The sequence below is a fragment of the Panthera uncia genome, chromosome F2 (genome assembly GCF_023721935.1).
Source record: "Panthera uncia isolate 11264 chromosome F2, Puncia_PCG_1.0, whole genome shotgun sequence".
Taxonomy (NCBI): Eukaryota; Metazoa; Chordata; class Mammalia; order Carnivora; family Felidae; genus Panthera; species Panthera uncia.
In genome coordinates, this window is record NC_064812.1 from 35,395,881 (window position 1) to 35,415,037 (window position 19,157).

Consider the following 19,157-nt stretch of genomic DNA (forward strand, 5'->3'; position numbering starts at 1 on the left):
AAATATAATAATATAATATAACATAACAATATAACTATATTATATTTTATATATATTATTTAAATATATATTATTTAAAATAATATATTACATATATATGTTTTAAATAATGCATTACTTAATATAGTATATATTTATGTACATATGTAAACACATATGTGTGTATTATATATAATATGTATACATATTATATATATTGGTATATACATGAGTTTATTCTAAAGTTTATAGTCCTTCCAGGATTAAGGCCATGAGGCCTGAATGTTACTGAGAAGGCCAGTTTCTCTCTGTAATAAATGGACTGCACAGCATCTGTCTAAATGATTTTAAACTGTGAAGTGCTAAGACCTGAGTCTCATACTTTTGGGGACTGCACTTATCCCCCCTGTGGTACAAGACTCGCCCCTGGGTACTTTAAGCCAAAGACCAATTAGGCTGAGATATGTCAGTGTTCTTGAAGGTGTGTTTCCTGTTTCCTGTTTGCAAAGGCAACTACAGAAGAAATAAAAGTAACGGCCTTACATAAACTGCTTACTGAGCTGTCAAATGTTCAAATAAAATATTCATTAATTATGAGTGATCTCAGTTGCAGGGCCACGGAGCTGCTGGTGATAAAATCTGTTGTGATCCTGTGGAAGGCTGTGCAATCCGAGGCGCTGTCTGACTGCTGATTGTGAGTTCCTTTTTTTAACCTCTTGAATGTCTGGGTTTTAAGTTGTGATTATTATTAACTTATGATTCAGAAGGCAAAAATGTTGCATCCTAGTTAGGCTATTGTGGGTTTGTATGTTTGCTGTCTGGTAAATAAAACGTGCTGGCTTATTAGCTGCCATTAGAGCTTTGTCATGAGGTGTACATTTCTACTTGAACTCCGGATGAATTTGTGTATTAGTGACAAGAAAACTATGCACCCTTTCTACTTTTTAAAAAAATCTCTTCTGTGGTGACTCTGATTAAATGGGAACCTTATTTAAGTGTAAGAAATTTACTTAAAAAAAAAAACAAACAGGGGACATGATCATGAAGTAAAAACCTGACTTTCTTCCTGTATGTGCCGTTCCTTACTTTCTACATCTACTCTTTGGTAAGGAAAATCGAAGAAGATATTGTGCAGCAAGTAGATGGGATTTTTTTTTTAATTCAGAAACAATTCTTTTGAAATTCTATTATGGTACAATTAGGACGGCAGTACCAGCAATAGTGGATTTCCTGTTAAGTTAGGAACATGATTAATTTCCTAATTTGTTGATGTGGGTCTCGAAAACCATCTCATTGAATATTTAGGAAATTGGCTTTTCAGGAAAGGAAATCTACTGATATATGAAGTTCTTGGAAAATTTTCAAGATATGCTAATGGCCCCAGATGAGAGCCAAGCCAAGATTTATAGGCAAGGTAATATGGCTTAGGTCCTGGTAATAGTTTTTGTGGCTGTTTGTAAATAAGGCGTGAATATTAACCTGATGTTTACTTGGCCAGACAGTTTTAAACGAAGAATAAATGGCAAACATAAAACAAATGTGGGTAAGAACAAAACCAAGTGTATTTTCCTGGTGTTGCAGGGAAGGGAAATAAGTTGATGCAAAATGAAATTTAAATGTACTCAGCTTTTTTTCATCCCACTTCCTTTGTCCCCATTAAGTTGAGGCATTAGATGAGCAACATGGCTTATCTGGATGTAATAAGAATGTGAAAGGGAAAGGTCTGTAATCCAACTCTGGTAGGCCAGTCCTTTTAATGCGATACATAGGACAATAATAAAGTATTTGAGGTCATGCTAAGCAAACTAATTTTTTCTTTCTTCATATCGTCAAGAACTAAGCCTCAACTCCAGCATATTGCTCGTGGAAGCCAAAATAGAATTGAGCATTTAAGTTGGTAGTGAGAGGCTCTTACGTCTTGGGATAATCTGGTTGAAGTACTATGGCTATCACAGCCATAAACATGATAGTAGCCATTGCATTAGTTCCTTGGATCTTTCTGACGTCAAACCAAAGAGTAATAGGAAAATATGTGTTCTTGGCCAAAAGACAGCAAAGCAGGAGTGTGATGCAACCATTCCCCTAGACATGGAGGTGTGGAGAATCCATATGCCTGCGATTAGCTCCTGACATTCCTGCCCTTCCTCAAGTGTGCAGGTCTCTCTTCTGTGATTTCAGAGACAGGTGATTCCTTACTGTAGATTCTCTGTGTGAGTGAGCCCCAGGTAGGCTCGACTTCGTCTCTGGTTTATGTGGAGCAGAGAAAGGCTAGGCCGCTGAAGTTGATGCTGCAGATTCAAGGCATCTTCCAGATTCAGAGGAGGACAGTTTGGATGAGAAATTGACAGAAGAGGTCTTGAGGCAGTGAAGGAGCCACTTCCTGCTTCAAGACTACTGTGGTCTTGAGGGAGGTGTGGACAAGGCAGGGATAAGGATGACCTCTGGAATAGAGGCCAAATCTTCTAACTGGGACTTTCCAAATGGATGGCCTAAGTTAGCAAATACTGCCCCATTTCCTGTGCATTCTGGAATTTGTTCAAGAATTTCAGGTGTCACCTTACCTAGTGACAGAGATCCTGATAGCAATAGGTAGGAAAGATACATGTAAAGAAACTATTTTAAAGTGAAGTATATGAATAGACTCCAGGTTTACAATTATTTCTGATTTCCTGTCATCTGGGTGTCTCTCTTTAGCTCCTTGAGGCTAGAGTCATTTTGTCTGGATCCCCAAGAAATCATATCTTCCCCAACGCTTTCTATGTAACTGGCTTCTCAGTTACACGATATTACATGGAATTCTATTTTTCTATAGTTTTTGCACTAGACACCTCCTTCCTTCTCCTCTTACAAATATTATTTTAATCCTTCTAGCCTGGGAGCTCACCACTCTTTATTGTCAATTTCCTATAAATTCTCCTGTATCAAAAAAAAACCCCACCTGTTATGTCAACAGAATATCTACCTATAAATTCTCCTCTATCAAAAAACCCCCCCACCTATTGTGTCAACAGAATATCTATCATTCAAGAACAGTCATGGGGAGAAATTATCTCAGAGCCCAAGAGTAGAAGACACCAAATATCTAGGGGATAATTAAAGTATGCTTCCAGCTGTTTTCAAATAGAGACAGATACTGATCATCCAAATAATTGATTCGCTGACAACTACTTTCCACACAGTCATGTTCTTAATGCAAAACAGCTAAAAAATTTCATTGAAAAAATAAATAAATAAACCAAGCTGCATTTTTATTAGTGTGTAGAAAACAGAATAGAAAGAGAGCAGTTGGTTTCTCAACAATTTTGCAATACATTCCATTAGTATCATGTAGACTTAGGAGCATGTAGTTCAATGACAGTAGATAAATGATTCCATTTAGCCTCAAAGTGTTGATTAAGTACCTACTAACTTGAATCCTAGTGGAGAATGATCTAGTATATCCTAGACCTGAATATCTGGTAACATAATGTTCCTAAAAACATAATTCATTTATTCACCCGATAAATATTGAGCACTGGCTATGTGATGGCCCTGTGTTAAATGATGGCAATATTCATGGGGAACAAGATAGGCATGGTTTCTGCCTGTAGTTGAGGGGTGTGGGATGGGAGGGAAATGTTAATGAAATAATTGCACACATTTTACAAATGTGACCATTACTATGATGGGAAAAAACAAACAAACAAACATGGGAAACTGAGACCATAAAACACAGGCACTACATCTAGGTAAGTGGTGATCAGGGATGACTTCCCTGAAGAAATTTGAAGAGATTGCGAACATGAAAGAGCGTGTTCTGGGCAGAGGCCCTCAGGTAGCAGGGAACATGGAGCTTACTGGGAACTGAACCAAGGGCAGTGTAGCTGGAGAGAAAGAGGGAAAGCTAGAAAGGTGGCAGGAACAGATTATGAGAGACTAATACATGAGTGAATGAATGTGAGTAGCTTATTATACACAGTGAGTCCTATTGACCTGTGTCACTAGTGTGAAAATAAAAGAAACTTGCAGTTTTATAATGACTCTGCTCTTTCGGAGATGATGTTCACTCATTCATTCACTCATTCAGCCAATAAATACGAGACAAGATCCCTATTCACATGGGTCTTAAATTCTAGTGGAACAAGCAGATAATGTGCCAATAAGGAAATAATATATAGGTCTTATGGTAAGTTTTTGTTTGTGTATAAGTGGTGTGGGTAGTTTTTAGGTGGAATTTTAAAAATAATTTCAGATATTTATTGTATTGCATCCAAGTGTAGTTATTCCTTTGTTTCATTAAGTTATATGTTCTAGCAACGCTAAGACCATGCTTAGCACGGGTGTTCTTCATTGTACTCAACTCACAGTTGAAGACTCGGGTGAAACTCCACGAGAGGGAAGCTGTGAGATTTGTATTCTTGTTTCTGAGGATCTCATGATACCACAGCCCACCTGGCACCTTACCTCCTCTTCTTGGACTTGTGCGGGGAGCAGGAGGGGAGCAATACAAAGATTTAAATGAAAACAACGGAAGCTAACATTGATCGAGAAGGATCTAAGAGAGAGTATTTCAGTCTATTTCTTTTTACAAAAAGAACTCAGTACATCTTATTACACACCTAATATATTTTGTAAATTTTGCACATTTACCGTCTCTAAAAAAAAGATTCACATCCTACAATCAATGTACACATTTAAGAAAAGGTATTTCTTTGCCACATTCCCAAAAGCTGTTATTTAATTGATGGTCCATCTTAAAATCATCAGTGCCTTATGACTCCGAAAATAATACACATCTGGAACCTTGTTCGAATTTTCAGTCATGCCTGTCTTTTCTGAAGATCTCCTTGAAGCTTCCCTGATGACAGCGTTGCATATCTGCATATAAAGTATCACCATTGATGGAACTAAACCAGGGCACCTCTAAGGGTCACCTTCGGGTCTTGCTTGCAAAACTGAGAGGAGAGTTCATTATAGCAAAGGGAGGCCTAATAATAATCTGTTTTAGTCCCTAGGAACTTCCTGACTTTTGATGTTCAGATTGTATGAATCAAAATTATTATTCCCATATATGCCAAAAGTAATGGAAATGTTCATGTGCTCCTTTAGTACTGGGTTTCTCAGGCGCACTGTTGACATTTGGATCAGATCATTCTGTTGTGAGGGGCTGTTCCATGCATGGAGAATGTTTGGTAGCATTCTGGTACCAATACTATCTCCTCCTGCAGCCCCCCCCCCCCCATCATGACAGTCATCTCTAGTATTGCCAAATGCCTCTTGGGAGGGGCAAACTCACTTTCTCACTTGAGAACCACTGCTTAAGTATATCATAGTCACTGGTTCCCAATCCTGTGTTCTAGCTTGGTATTATAGTTGTATCGAAAACATGTGCAATCCTAAATGCATAGCTTTCAGTTTAACAGGATGGTGTCTTTATAATTCTGTAGTTCCTACATCACAATTAAAAATGATATTATGAAACCTGAGCTAGAAGGGTAACCAATTAGATTTTTACTCAGCCAAACCTGTGAAATTCTAACGTGGTAATACATTTTTCTGTGGGGGAGGGTGCCTACACTTTGAGAGGATTGTTTTATTAAAACTATAAAATTTTACCCTCAAAGTTTAAAACTTACTTGGTGGATCTCCTGATTTTTTAAAAGATACGCTTATGGGAATCTTAAAAAGACTCCAACTTTTTCAGCTGCAAGAATTAAGAGCCTCTAGGGGACACATAGAAACTTAAATGAGGCACATTTAATGAGTTCAATTCTAGTTTGATGGGAGGCTGAGAACAACAGAGAGAAAAAAGTGCCACTCTTCTGTCCTTTGGTGCTGGCACTTAACATTTTAGTGTAAGTTATTACAATAGTGTATTGGTTTAATGTTCCCTTGATATCTGTGGTTTAATCAATGTTTCTGAACATGGAAGAATGTGTGTTCTCTCTGCCACTGTTCAGCTAAGAAATGACATTCGAAAATTACCGTAATCATGCATGAATAGATCTTCTAAAGTGGTATTTTACTACACTATGGTGCCTGGGAAGACTTAATATTGCATAAATTTACTTAGACATGTAACTAATACATGGCACCATTAGGGGAACTATTTTTTTAAATTCCTTTTTGTTATTGTTTTACTTATGTCTTAAATGTTTATATATTTATTTTTGAGAGAGAGAGGGAGAGGGAGAGGGGGAGAGAGAGAGAGAGAGATCATGAGTTGGAGAGGGGAAGAGAGAGAGGGAGACAGAGAATCCCAAGCAGGCCCTGCACTGTTAGTGCAGATCCTGATGTAGGTCTCCACTCAGGGCTCGAACTCAGGAGCCCTGGGATCATGACCTGAGCCGAAATCAAGAGTCGGCCACTTAACAGACTGAGCCGTCCAGGGGCCTTAATTATTTATTTTACCTAAAGGCCTCCTGCCTCAAAATGTTGCATATATTTCAAGTGAGACCACTATATTGTTTTGTAAAATAGAGCTTTGTTTCCTGTCACTACTGTATTCAGGAATATTAAAAAGTTTTTTTTAATGTTTATTCATTTTTGAGAGAGAGAGAGAGAGACAGAGTGCAGGTGGGGCAGGGGTAGAGAGAGAGAGAATCTGAAGCAGGCTCCAGGCTCAGAGCTGTGAACACAGAGCCCAAAGTGGGGCTTGAACCCACGAACCGCAAGATCATGATCTGAGCCAAAGTTGGACGCTTAACTGACTGAGCCACCCAGGCCCCCCTCAGGAATATTTAAAAACTACTAATTTCTCAAAAAGAAAGTTCTTATTCTTTTTCATGGTGCTCAAAGCTTTCTACTAACTGGCTGCAGTCCGCCTCCTGAGATTCATTTGCTTTACCTCCCTTTGCTCCTGTCCCCATATCACTCTCTGACAGCAATGAACTAGGTGGCCTGAGTAACAGGATGGACATCTCCTTGCACTTTTCTGCCTTCATAGCTCTTCTTGTGCTGTGATCTCTAACCCCTGAAATTCGAATTCATGCTTAAGAATCATTTCTTACATGGAACTTTCTCAAATGTTCTCAGTTGGGATTAAACTCTCCCTTTCTTTCTCTATCTCTCCCCCTGTCTTCCTCCCTCCCTCCCTCCCTTCCTCCCTTCCATCCCTCTTTCTCTCTTTCCTATAATGCTTGGAAAGCACTAGATTAGTGCTTTTCAAACTATCTATGGGGATGACTAGGCTTTTTAAAATTTCCTATTCATCACATGCCAATATGTATCCTCTTGTCCATGACTAGTGCTTAGATCTCTCCATGTGAAACTTAACTACCCAAGTTCTGCATATACCCCATCTATACCACATTCCATGAGATGCATCCACTTGACCACACATTATTTGGATGTTGCAGCAATGTCCAACTCGTGTAAAAAATGTCTGAATAGTTACTTGCAATATCTGTACTTGTCCTGTTTCAGTCTGATAAGAATAGTTCATGGGGGTGGCTCTGGTCCACAGACCACACTTTAAGGAGCATTGACCCAGACTATAAACTCCATGAGGACAGGACCCGGGTCTGCTTTTTTCATCATTATAATTCTAGCCCCTGGCATTGCCTGTCACATAGCAAACACATTTATTGCATGTGGAAGTATCATGCTATAGATAACAGCACCTGTCTCCCAAGTAACTTGGATCAGATCTCAATCAGTTTTTAGCACCTACAGGATTATCATGGCTTACTTGTATCAGAAAATAGGAATGAATGAGAATATCAGACTGATTTATTTTAAATATTGCTCTTTAGTTTAAAAGCTACTGAAATAAGGGCACCTGGGTGGCTGAGTCAGTTGAGTGTCCGACTTCTGCTCGGGTTGTGGTCTCATGGTTTGTGTGTTCAAGCCCTGTGTCGGGCTCTGTGCTGACAGCTCAGAGCCTGGAGCTTTTTCAGATTCTGCATCTACCTCTCTTTCTGCCTAACACATCAACCCTGCTCATGCTCCGTCTCTGTCTCTCTCTCTCTCAAAAATAAATAAACATTAAAAAAATTAAACACATAAAAGCTACTGAAATAAAACATACCTCCTTCTTCCTACCGCTGGTATGGCCTTTATAAGTGAAGATTACTTGATCAATAATTTAATTTTCTTTCACTGGATAGTTGCAAAAAGTCGCTGCATTCAAATTCACTTAAGTAAAAATGAAAGGAGTTTAAAAGAAATCTAAAACACTTAGCCTGTTAAGTGGCGATATTGAGAAATTGTTTCAGAGAAATGTATTTCTAGAAGAGAAAACCCCACAAAAACAAAACTATATTTAAAGCCTTTCTTTTATGCAGCTCAAGGGGGCACATTGAAAGTCTTCAGCAGTTTAAAATTCTATTTCTGAAAATGGGAATCACATGGAGTTAATTTAACATCCACCACTGTAATTTCTACTGGGAAAAACACCTGGGACACGAGTAACTTTTTTTTTTCTTCAAAATTTAAAATGTTGGGGCGCCTGGGTGGCGCAGTCGGTTAAGCGTCCGACTTCAGCCAGGTCACGATCTCGCGGTCTGTGAGTTCGAGCCCCGCGTCAGGCTCTGGGCTGATGGCTCAGAGCCTGGAGCCTGTTTCCGATTCTGTGTCTCCCTCTCTCTCTCCCCTCCCCCGTTCATGCTCTGTCTCTCTCTGTCCCAAAAATAAATAAACGTTGAAAAAAAAAATAAAATAAAATAAAATGTAAGAGATTCAGAATAAATTACTTGACAGTGCTCTTGGAACACAGATTTCTTTTTATTTCTTTCTTTCCATTTTCTTTTTTGAACAAAGATTTCTAACTTTCAGTAGTTCAAGAGTATCTTTCTCAAGTGGTAAAAAGTGGCTGCAGTTGGATGTTCATACTTTTTATTGACTATTTCATTATTTTAAAGTTAACAGCCAAGAAAAACAAGGAAATTTACTATATGTTTTTCCCACCGTTATTAGCCACTTATTTTTCCATGGAACGTTTGTTATTTCTGGGAAACATATGGCATGTGACCAGAACCATAATTAGTAACAGTTTGATGTTATAGGAATTCATATTTTGGCAATTCCTAGCTTCTTTAGATCAGTGGCTTCCTCTGAAATATAAAAGCAGCAAATAAAGATCCTAAGGGTGAATTCTGGAGTCAGCTTTTTTCTCCTTTTAGAAACAGAATTATTTGCTTGTTTTGACCAGGGAGGTATTTGAAGATTTTTGCAAACGCTTATATAGTTCTGCTCCAGAGCCAAAAGATGCCAGAAGGAGGCACTGTTTTAAGCACTTTGCATATTCCACTTAGTTAATCATTGCAAATAGGGGCAGGAAGATATTACTTTGCTCCAAGTCACTTCAGTGGGAAATTACATAGTTGAGATCTACCTGAAAAAGTCTGGCCCCAGACTCTGCTCTATCCGATAATAGTGTCTCTTGTGCAGTGTGCTTGTCTAAGGAGATGAAAAGTTCCAATATTCCATTGGTAGAATCCTGTGGAAGAGATTATTTTCTTGCAGGCTATTTCTGCCTAATAGTAGCTAGGAAATGTTGAGTAACTGGGGAATATTAGGTAACTGGGAATTCTGGGTAACCAGAGAATGCTGGGTAACTGGGAGAAAAGGGCAAGAAGCCATTAGTTGTCAGCTTATTCTGAGCAACTTCCTGGCATCTCTAAACCAAGGGGTAGTTGTCATCGATAGTTCCAGGACCTGGGACTGGTCTGCAGAGTTGGCCACCTTGCACAGAATTCCCCAAAGCAGTGTTATCTTTGAATCAGAAGGATGAACCATTGTATTACAAATCTTTAAGGATATGGTTTTAAAATTCACAATTTTCAAGCACTTGTTACATATACATATATAATAACCAAGAAGAGGAATTTGGGGGGGGGAAGAGTGTGTGCTTATTTATCAATTCACTTATTTTTTTTTTTTTAATTTAAGACTTAAAGACACTGGGATAAATGGGGTTAGCAGAGAGCCCTTAGACCTTCCAATCGGACATATACCACTGAGTTCTAATATGCATCCCAGCCAGGAGACAAAGGGTAATCATTTTTGCTTTGTGTTGGAAGCCATGGTTGCTGAGGCTGATTATTCACAGAAGCAAGGTAAAGCATCTCATCAATCTCAAAGTATAGTTTGTCATCCTTTGTTACTAATGGAGTTATTAAGGACTGAAAATGCAACATTGCTTAGCAACATGCATCATGGTTATTTATTCTTTTGAGCAGCAGCAGCAGTAACTAGTCTGTCTTATAAATGTCTTAGTAGCTATTTTCATTTTCCTTTTCATTTAACATTGCTTGCATTCACTGCCATGGTATTAATCAAAGTGCTTAGACTGTGGCTTGCTGTCGGGGTGGGGCATGGGTGGGCTTAGGTATAGTCCCTTACTATAGAGATCAGCCCTGAAAGCTGGCTATTGGTTGAATTTAGAACCGAAAGGAAATTAGGCTATAAGTAAGAAAAAGTGGTGAAAGATTCCTACAACTCTAACGTTCTCTATAAGTCTTCTTATTTTCACTGCTGGCAAGTATGTGATGGTGATGTCATCCTGTGAGATGTGGGAACTTGCTATAATACTCTTCAGACTACTTGTTTTGTTGGCTCTGGCCTTTTGGGCAATAATGAGAGTCCATAATAACCAAAAAGTGTGCAGAATAATCCTTACTTCCTCCTAAGAAAAAGGTAACCAAAAAACTCCAAAGGAATAATCTTTATTTCCTCCTAATGAAAAGGTAACACCTTCACGAATAGCAGTGCTAGCAGTCCCCTGTCATTTACACTTCACGTGTGTGTTGGAGAATGAGTCGGTGTCTGGGGAAAATTTGATCTGGATGAACTTCCTCCAAAGCCCTCCTTTCTTCTTCAAACTGGAATAGTACCAGTACAGCTGAGAATCCTGGCATTCTTCTATTGTCTCCCCTTCCTTGGCCGCCACAGTCATCCTAGCTTGGTCTCTTAAATCCTGGTGTTCTAATTTGGCTTCTGTTCTGATGACAAGCAAGAAATCCCAGTGGTTCGGGCCATCTTGTAGGAAAGACTGTCTCTGAAGAGGCTTGAACAGTTGTGGGAGGAAAGAGGGGCCAACCTTCTGCATGAAAACAATGGGGAAAGAATCAGTTCTCGGCTAAAAAAAAAAAAACAAAAAAAACAAAACAAACAAACAAACAAAAAAAAACAGAAGCAGCCATTCATCCTGGCAGGGGAGATGTTCCACTTGGGATTGTCACCCAGTGATTGATGTTGTTCAATCCCAAAATGTGTGGAGGGCTTTTGGAATTTGAATTAGTGAGCACTTTGTTTGATTCTTTGCCCTTTGTGGGGGAGGATCCTGGAATGTGTGTATCTTCTTCCCGCAGCTTCTTCAGGGCTCTCCACATCCTTGGCTTTGCCTTTGCTTTGTTGTGTCCTAGAATCACTAATTAATTATGGACCCAGTTCCTTCTGTGCACTTGCTAATTGGATGTTTTGGAAAATTGCTCCAAGCTGGCTTAAATAATGAGACCGTTAAATGGCTCAGAGGTGCTGGGAAAGATAAAGAGGCCATGGCCATAGGAAATCCAGCAAATATCACCCAAGATATGTTACCCCAGTAACCAAGGGAGATAGAACCCTGGGACAGAGGAGTTAGAGAAAAAAAATCCTCACAATGAAGTGGTGAAAGGGACAGGGTCAGCAAGAGGGGCCATTGTTAAGTAGAACATTTTCATGGAAAGAATTCTGTCTGAAGGCTGTGTTGGGTAGCAGGCCTGGCCAGCCAGTGCTGCCTATTGGAGAGGGCGGGTTTCCTGAAAACAGGAGGAAGAGTCAGGACTTTGAAGTCTGACATACTGACATCTGTGTCTGGACTCGGCTAGTTACTAACTGTGGGGTTTGGAGCAAATGATTTTACCTCTCTGAGCACTCAGCTCTTCATCTGTGAAATGATAAATTATAGTACTTGTCTCATAGAATTGTGGTGAGGAGTAAGTAGGATCAAGTTGGTTGAGTGTCTAGACCACTTCCTGGCACATAGCGAACTCTCAGTACTGGCTAGCCATTATCATCATCAGGTTGTGTTTTCAATTAATGATGTAATAACAACAAAGACATTAACATAGGTAAGATACTCAGCCTGACACAGCTCAGGAAGAGTTGGCGTTAAAATATGTTGTAGGAGAATCCATATTCTTGTTCCTTCCTTTCTACTTTTTTTCTAGCCAATTTGTTTGCCCCCTTCTGCCTCCTCCTCCCTCCCCTTTGGGAGAGGAGAATAATTTAGAAATTGAGTAAGAAAAGTACGGCTGTTCAGCTGGGGGCTTTGGTTTGGGGAAGGAGGCTACCAGACCACAACTGGCCAAATAACACATGGAAATCATTCCCAAAGTACATTCTATCATTCTGTGCCACTACTTATTTGCCATTTATACATAGGTAATTTGCAGTTCAAATTCTAGATTTTTCTCCCCCATTAGAATGTAGGCCTCCAAGATGGCAAGGATTTTGTTTCTTTTGTTCACTGTTAATTCTCTGGTGTCTAAAACTAATCTATGCACATGGTATGTGTTCAGTGAATGTTAGTTGGAAGGACAGTAGGAAGAAAGGGGAGGGAAGAAATGAAGAAAAGGGAAGAAAGAGGGGAGGGAGGAAGGAAAGACAGGTAAATGAACTTTACCCAGAAGATCTTGAGGCCAAAAAGGGGGGAAAAAAAGGTGTTAGAAAGAAGACTCTCCTGGCTAGTCTAACAGGTGGACAGAGGAGGCCTGTAGGTATTCAAGTCAGCAAACATTTAATGAGCATTTGTACCTGGCACTGAAGCAGATGATAGCAATGTAACAAAAAATAAGATACTATCTTTGCTACCAAGGACAGAGGTCTAGGAAGGATCCAGATGGGCTTAAATGTGATATAACTGAGATAGCCTTTGGAGTAAAGTGGATAAATTTGTGTGTTATCAGATTATAAAGGGTAGGAAATACTATCAAATATATAGGTGCTGTGTTAGTTTCCTAGGGATGCCATAAGAAAGTATCACAAACTGGTGACTTAACACAATAGAAAGTTATTGTCTCACAATTCTGGAGGCCAGAAGTCTGCAGTCAAGGTGTTGGTGGGACCATGCTCCTTCCAGAGGCTTTAGGGAAGAATACTCCCTTGTCTGTTCCCTCTCTGATAGCCTCTGGCATTCCTTGGTTTATGGCAGTTTAAATCTAATCCCTACTTCTATCCACATGGCTGTGTTTCTTCCATGTCTCTGTCTTCTCCTTTTCTTTGCAGGGTGCTAGTCATATAGCTGCATCTGCGATGACCCTATTTTCAAATCAGGTCATTTTGAGGTACTTTGGGTTAAGATGTCAACATGTCTTCTGCGGGCACACAATGCAACCTATAACAGTTGCTAATCTAGGATTTTAGAGACAGGGTGGAGCCTTTAAGATGACACTGGGTCTCAATATTAGGCCAGTTGATTCAGAGGAGCTCTGGGGATATCAATGTAATCTTATATTATACTGATATATATATATATATATATATATATATATATGTGAACATTTACACAAATGCATACATATATATGTATACATATACATATATGTACATATTTTATATATACATACAGGCAAATACACACAGAAATTAATATTGATATGTGTGTATGTGTGGGCTCATATAAATACATATATTCTCTAGCTGCCTATTGAGAGAACCTAGAAACAAATGACACCCTGGTAGCAATGAGCACACTCAGATCCCACGTCTTGGTTTCTAAATACCATTCTCCAATCAAAGAAACCAGAGGTCCTTGGAGAAATGGCTGATTATAAAGCTAAGAAAAATGCAAGATAAATTTGGAGCATCTTGTAATGCTAGAAAGTTTGAAAGTGCTAAAAATATTGTATTTTTTTTTTAAGGATAGAGCATGTGAAAAGGATATAGAAGTCAACCTGAAAGTTTTCTATAGATGAAGCTGGGACATTTTGAGCAAAACATAAGTAATAATAGTATTAGATTATAATTAAAAGCAAAGATCAGTATTCATGAGTTCATACTAATAGAAACAAATGATTAAATAAATAAATGGAAGAGAAGGAAATTTTTTTTTAACAGATGAATTCTAAACTGTAAGTGTAGAAGAAATGTGGGCAATAGAAAATCATCATTAGGACATCATAGCAATAATGCTGCAGGCAAGATCCACTGGTGAATCCTAAGATCAGTGGGCAAACTTTTAAGGAGAAAAGAGAATATTTGCATAGACTCAACATATCTCTCTCAAAATATTTACTAATTACTGTGGTAGTTTTAATGTTTGTCACAGATTCTTTGATAGTTCTTCATCTAGGAGGTGTAGCTTAATTTTCTTTGGGTGTAGGCTGGACTTAATGGCATGTTTCTAACAAACAGAGCATGGAAAGGAAGAGAGAAAGTTTTCAATGGGTAAACCTCACAGACACCACCTTAAGCAAGTGATGAAGGTTAATGTCACTGTTGATAAATCATACTGATAGCACGTATCCACTAATATGATGCAGTGAGAAGGGCACTTCACCTTGGTTGTATTCTTTCTCCAAATCCCTGATCCCAGGCTAATCATGAGACAAACCAAATTGAAGGAAAGTTTGCACAATACTTGACCTCTTCTAAAGTGTCAAAGTCATGAAAAATAAGGAAAGACCAGAAGCTGGAAGAGGCTCAGAAAACCTGATGACAAAATACAGTGTGGTATCCTAGGCTGTATCTTAGAACAACAACAAAATAATGAAAAAAAAACCTGAGGAAATCCAAATAAAGCCTGTAGTTTACCTAATGGTACTGTACCAGTGTTAATTTCTTGGTTTTGATAACTACACCATGGCTGCGTAAAATGTTAGCAATAGCTGGGTAAGAGGTATATGGGAACTGTCTGTACATATGACTTTGCAACTTTTCTGTGAACTAAAATTATTCTAAAATAAGACATTTTTTCCCCCAAAGAAAACATTTTAAAAGAGGACTCTGAGAAAAGGACTCTATAGCAATATTATCAGTTTGCCCTAGTGACAGACAATTCTCTACTTACGTCACTTCCTCTGGCTCTTCTGCCTGGAGGGGATACAACTATTAGCTCCACCTTTTGGCTGAATCCCCCCAAAATCCTCACACTGGTCTCCAGGTCCTGATAAAGTCTTCCCCACCACCTTATATTGCCTCTCTGATTTTACCTCCTGCTACTCTCTTAAATCTAGCTAGATATAATCAGGAATAGGTAAGACTTGGGTGTCAGAAAGACTCATTTGGCAACAATAATGTGGTAGAAGGATTTAGAATGAGAAAACTTTGGGCTTCCAGTTCTAGTTCTGCTACTATTCACTGGGATGACACTAACTAAATCATGTGACCTCCTTGGGCTTTTTAGCTTCTAAACTGGAAGGATTGTATCAGAGCGCTTTTAATTGTAAATCACTGGTAATGTGATCCTTGGCTATAGCAGGATATGAATTTGATTTATCCATTCAGAAACATTTCTACATATTTTTGTCCCTGGTGTGAAATTGTGAATCCCATTCTGGGTAACAGCTGCATTCCCAGCCTCTGCCTTGAGCTCAGGGCTTTGCAAGGAAGGAGGAAGTATGGCCAGAAGCTGACATCACGCCATGTTCTTCTTAGTTTCAAATCATTTCCATCAGACAGCGTTTCCCAAGCTTTAGTCACTCATGTCCCATCTTCCTGATTTTTACTGTGTACACGTTCCATCTATACTATTTTCTACTTAGTATCTCTCTTTAAAACACCCCCTCTTTGTATTTGAACTACATTTGCCCCAAGCAGTAATAGTGGTGAACTTGCAGAAAGTTCATTATAAACTTTCTATAAAAAGATTTCTATTTTTTATAATGCACAATACAAGCAAACAACTGAAATCTACCACAACTATGCACTGCCTACAGTTGTCTCAAGTAACACTAGTGTTATGCATTCCACACTTTGGGAAACACCTCCATGAAGGGGAGGGGTAGGGCCCTGGAGATTTCACTCTTGTCAGTGTCCCTCCTCCAGTGATCTTAGAGCTTGGGAAGATATAAAAAGCCATTCCTTTCAGTGAAACTATTGGGGATCCCATTCTAAGACATTGGGGGTTGTTCACTTTATTTTGGCTTGGAATGAAGTACAGAAGTGACTAAGCCTTCCCTCTGAGGAAGAGGCCCAAAGAAGCAGGAAGGAGGAAACAAAGGTATTTTGTTGACTTAAAAGATGGGAATGAATGGCATAGGAAAGGAATGGACAGAAAGTAATTAACTGGAATAAGATAAAGTAGCAGGAAAACAAAGGGGTGGTGGGAGAAAATACTGGAGGAAAATGCAGTTGCTCATGGAATCAGAGGATGAAATGAAAGGTGAGGGACCTTGTAGAGATCCTCTTTTTTTCTCTCGGACTCTCATTCATGATGTGAGAACTGATTAGATACACTTGAGGGTCAACTTGAACGGCCAAAGAAATAGTATTCCTCAATAAACTTGCTGTAAGTGGGATCATGCTCTGAACATGTGAGCTCTTCCTTGACACATGGCTTTGGCAGGAAAGATGGATTTAATACTACCAGACAGAAGGAGCTAGAAGAGTCTAGATTTTCTCTAGCATCCTTTCACACTTAATAAAGAGAGGGAAGGACATTTGTTGGCCTTTCTCATAATACAGATCTGATTGATTCAAACACACATGTGCAAGGGTTAGTCATATTTGAAGAGTAAATACATTTTTTAAAAAATCTGAATTCCAGAGGATTAAAATATCTGTGTTTGGGAACATCTCCCCTGGCACACAGCTGAAGTAAGTGCCTGCAGATGGTCACAGCCCTGTTGTGTGTGCGTGTGTGTGTGGGTGCATGGTGTTGGGGTCCAACACACATTGCACTGGACTCCTGTAAAAGCTGCTGAGTCCTAATACCATAGAATTTTGTTTGTGGGGTTAGAGGGGTATGTTAAGAGCCAAATCAACTGCGCAAAAGGCCAATCAGGAAAAATTTCTGTGTTGCTTTGTATTTTTCCAGATTCTTCTATTTAAAAATAGCGCTCTCTCAGAGGGAGTGCTGATACGGTTTCTATCGTTTCTAAAAGAGGACAGGAACTGAGAGGCTCTGAGGATACTGGGTATGGTTCATGCATTCAAGAAAACAGAGTCAGCCACAAGACAAGAAGCTCTTTGTTAAGTTGAGCCAAGAATGCTATTGATTACTCTTTTCTGAGATGAAATTAGGAAAAACCTAAGAATTAAATTGCTCTCAAAGTACATGAAATGTAGCCTCATATACTGTTCTTCCAAAACCTCAACTAGGATATTTATAATAAGGTTTTGGTTTCTTTCCAGACTTGAGAGAACACTCATTTGAAATTACATTTTCTGGTCAGTTTCTGCCAGATGTTCTTTAGATAACTCAGGAAAACTTTTTTCTTTCTTTTTTTTCTCTTTTGGTCAGAGAACTGTACCTGGAAGTTCCCTTTCCTCTCTCCCTATTGATATTTATTTTCTCTTTTACATTTTATACTTGGCTCTTTTTAGAGGCAGACCCTTGGACAGAGTCTTATTTCTCCAGGCCTTTCCCCTCCAAAAGGAGAGAGAGTGTGAGAGCGAGAGAGATAGAACGAACATGCCCAAAAGTACTTTTGCATATGCCTTGACTTTTCAGAATTTTCAAGACTATGTCAAGGCTTTGACCAAGTCAGACCTTTGTATAGAGCCTGTGAATCTCAGCAGCACCATAGTGAGTCAGCCTTTTCCAGAAGAGCATTCATCACATGGTATGAGCCACTGAGGTAATGGGCCTCTGACAGCTTAGCTCACGGACCTTGGCTAGATCCTGGAATGATTCAAACAAAGTAACAAGTTAGATCATCAGACCACCAAAAAAAAAAAAAAAAAAAAGTAGATTCTTTCATGTGATTTTGATTCTTGTTTATTTCTTATGAACTTTACATAAACAAAGTGATTTGTAGAGAGTACATATACAACCAAATCAAAGTTGAAGAGAATCTCCTGAGATAAAGCAGAAACTGTGGAGAAAATGTTTACTTATTAGGTATTTGTTCTTCCTGTCCTCCAAAACCCTCATTTCCAAAACCGATTTCTAGTGGGAAAAAGAGTCATTGTTCTTTAGACCTAAGCCATGGAAGCAATCATATTTCTGATGGCGAAGATGTTTCTTAAGTATATGAATTGAGGAGAGTTTGGGGAGTCTGAGTTGAAAAGATCAAGACATCCAATTTAGCCTTCCTTTCTCCTCGTGAATAAGCGTTGTGCCCATGCTGATGACCTGGTGTATTTTCTGGTTTTAATTTCCTGAATTTTTGAATGGTAAAAAAACATATTATGATGTCTGTTTCCTAGGAACAGAAACACAAGTGAATACTTGAGAAATTTGTTACAGAGAAATTTGGTTTGAAGCTTGTGGAAAAGATGCATGAAAGCCCAATAAAATGCTGTTCTTCTTCATATCTGGTCTGTCATGATTTGATGAGGTTATTCTTTGTAGCCTGGTCCTGAATAATGTTATAACTAATATGTAAGTGGGTGGATTACTTGAATACTATTGTGCTATCAATGCCTGGCATTTTGGCCACTGCGCAGATATGACATGTGAAACTTAAAATATATGTGTGGACTGTGGTTTAAGTCTTTGATGGAAACAGTATCTTTTGAGCCTACATTACTACAAATTAGTATATGATGCTGCCGGGGGCAAGAGTACAGATGGAAGCCTGAGCTGGGAAGGCCCCTCACCTTCTCTTCCCCTCCCATCTCTAGCCCCTCCGACAGACCTCCCATGCAAGCATGTTGTGTCAGTTTCTTGTAGCTGCTGTAACAAATTGCCACAAACTTAGTGGCTTAAAATAACCCCAGTTTATTATCTTGTCATATTCTGAAGGTCAGAAGTCTAAACTCAAGTTCTTAGCAGGGCTTCTTCCTTCTGGAGGTCCTGAGGGAAGAATCTATTCCCTTGCCTCCTTTAGCTTTTAGAGGCTGCCTTCATTCCTTGGCTTATGGCCCCCTTCATCTCATCATTCCAACCTCTTGTCCTCATCACATTTTCTTCTACTGACTCTGATCCTCCTGCCTCCCTCTTATAAGAACTCTTGTGATTACACTGGGCCCATTCAGATAATCCAGGGTAGTCTTTTCATCCTAAAATCCTTAACTTCTTTGTATCTGTACGATATAAGGTAACATATTCACAGGTTCTAGGAAGTAGGATGTGGATTTCTTTGGGGGGCGGGGGAGTCTACCACATATGT

General features: G+C 39.1%; 1 protein-coding gene across 2 annotated transcripts in view; it reads left to right on the forward strand.

Moving 5' to 3' along the window:
- The window catches only part of NCALD (neurocalcin delta), a 394,286-nt gene that overhangs the window by 235,596 nt on the left and 139,533 nt on the right, over positions 1-19,157 (forward strand). For both annotated transcript variants that reach the window (XM_049633559.1, XM_049633560.1), the window contains exon 5: positions 587-673. The gene's annotated coding sequence lies outside the window, so the exon portion shown is untranslated. The remainder of the gene's footprint in view (positions 1-586; positions 674-19,157) is intronic.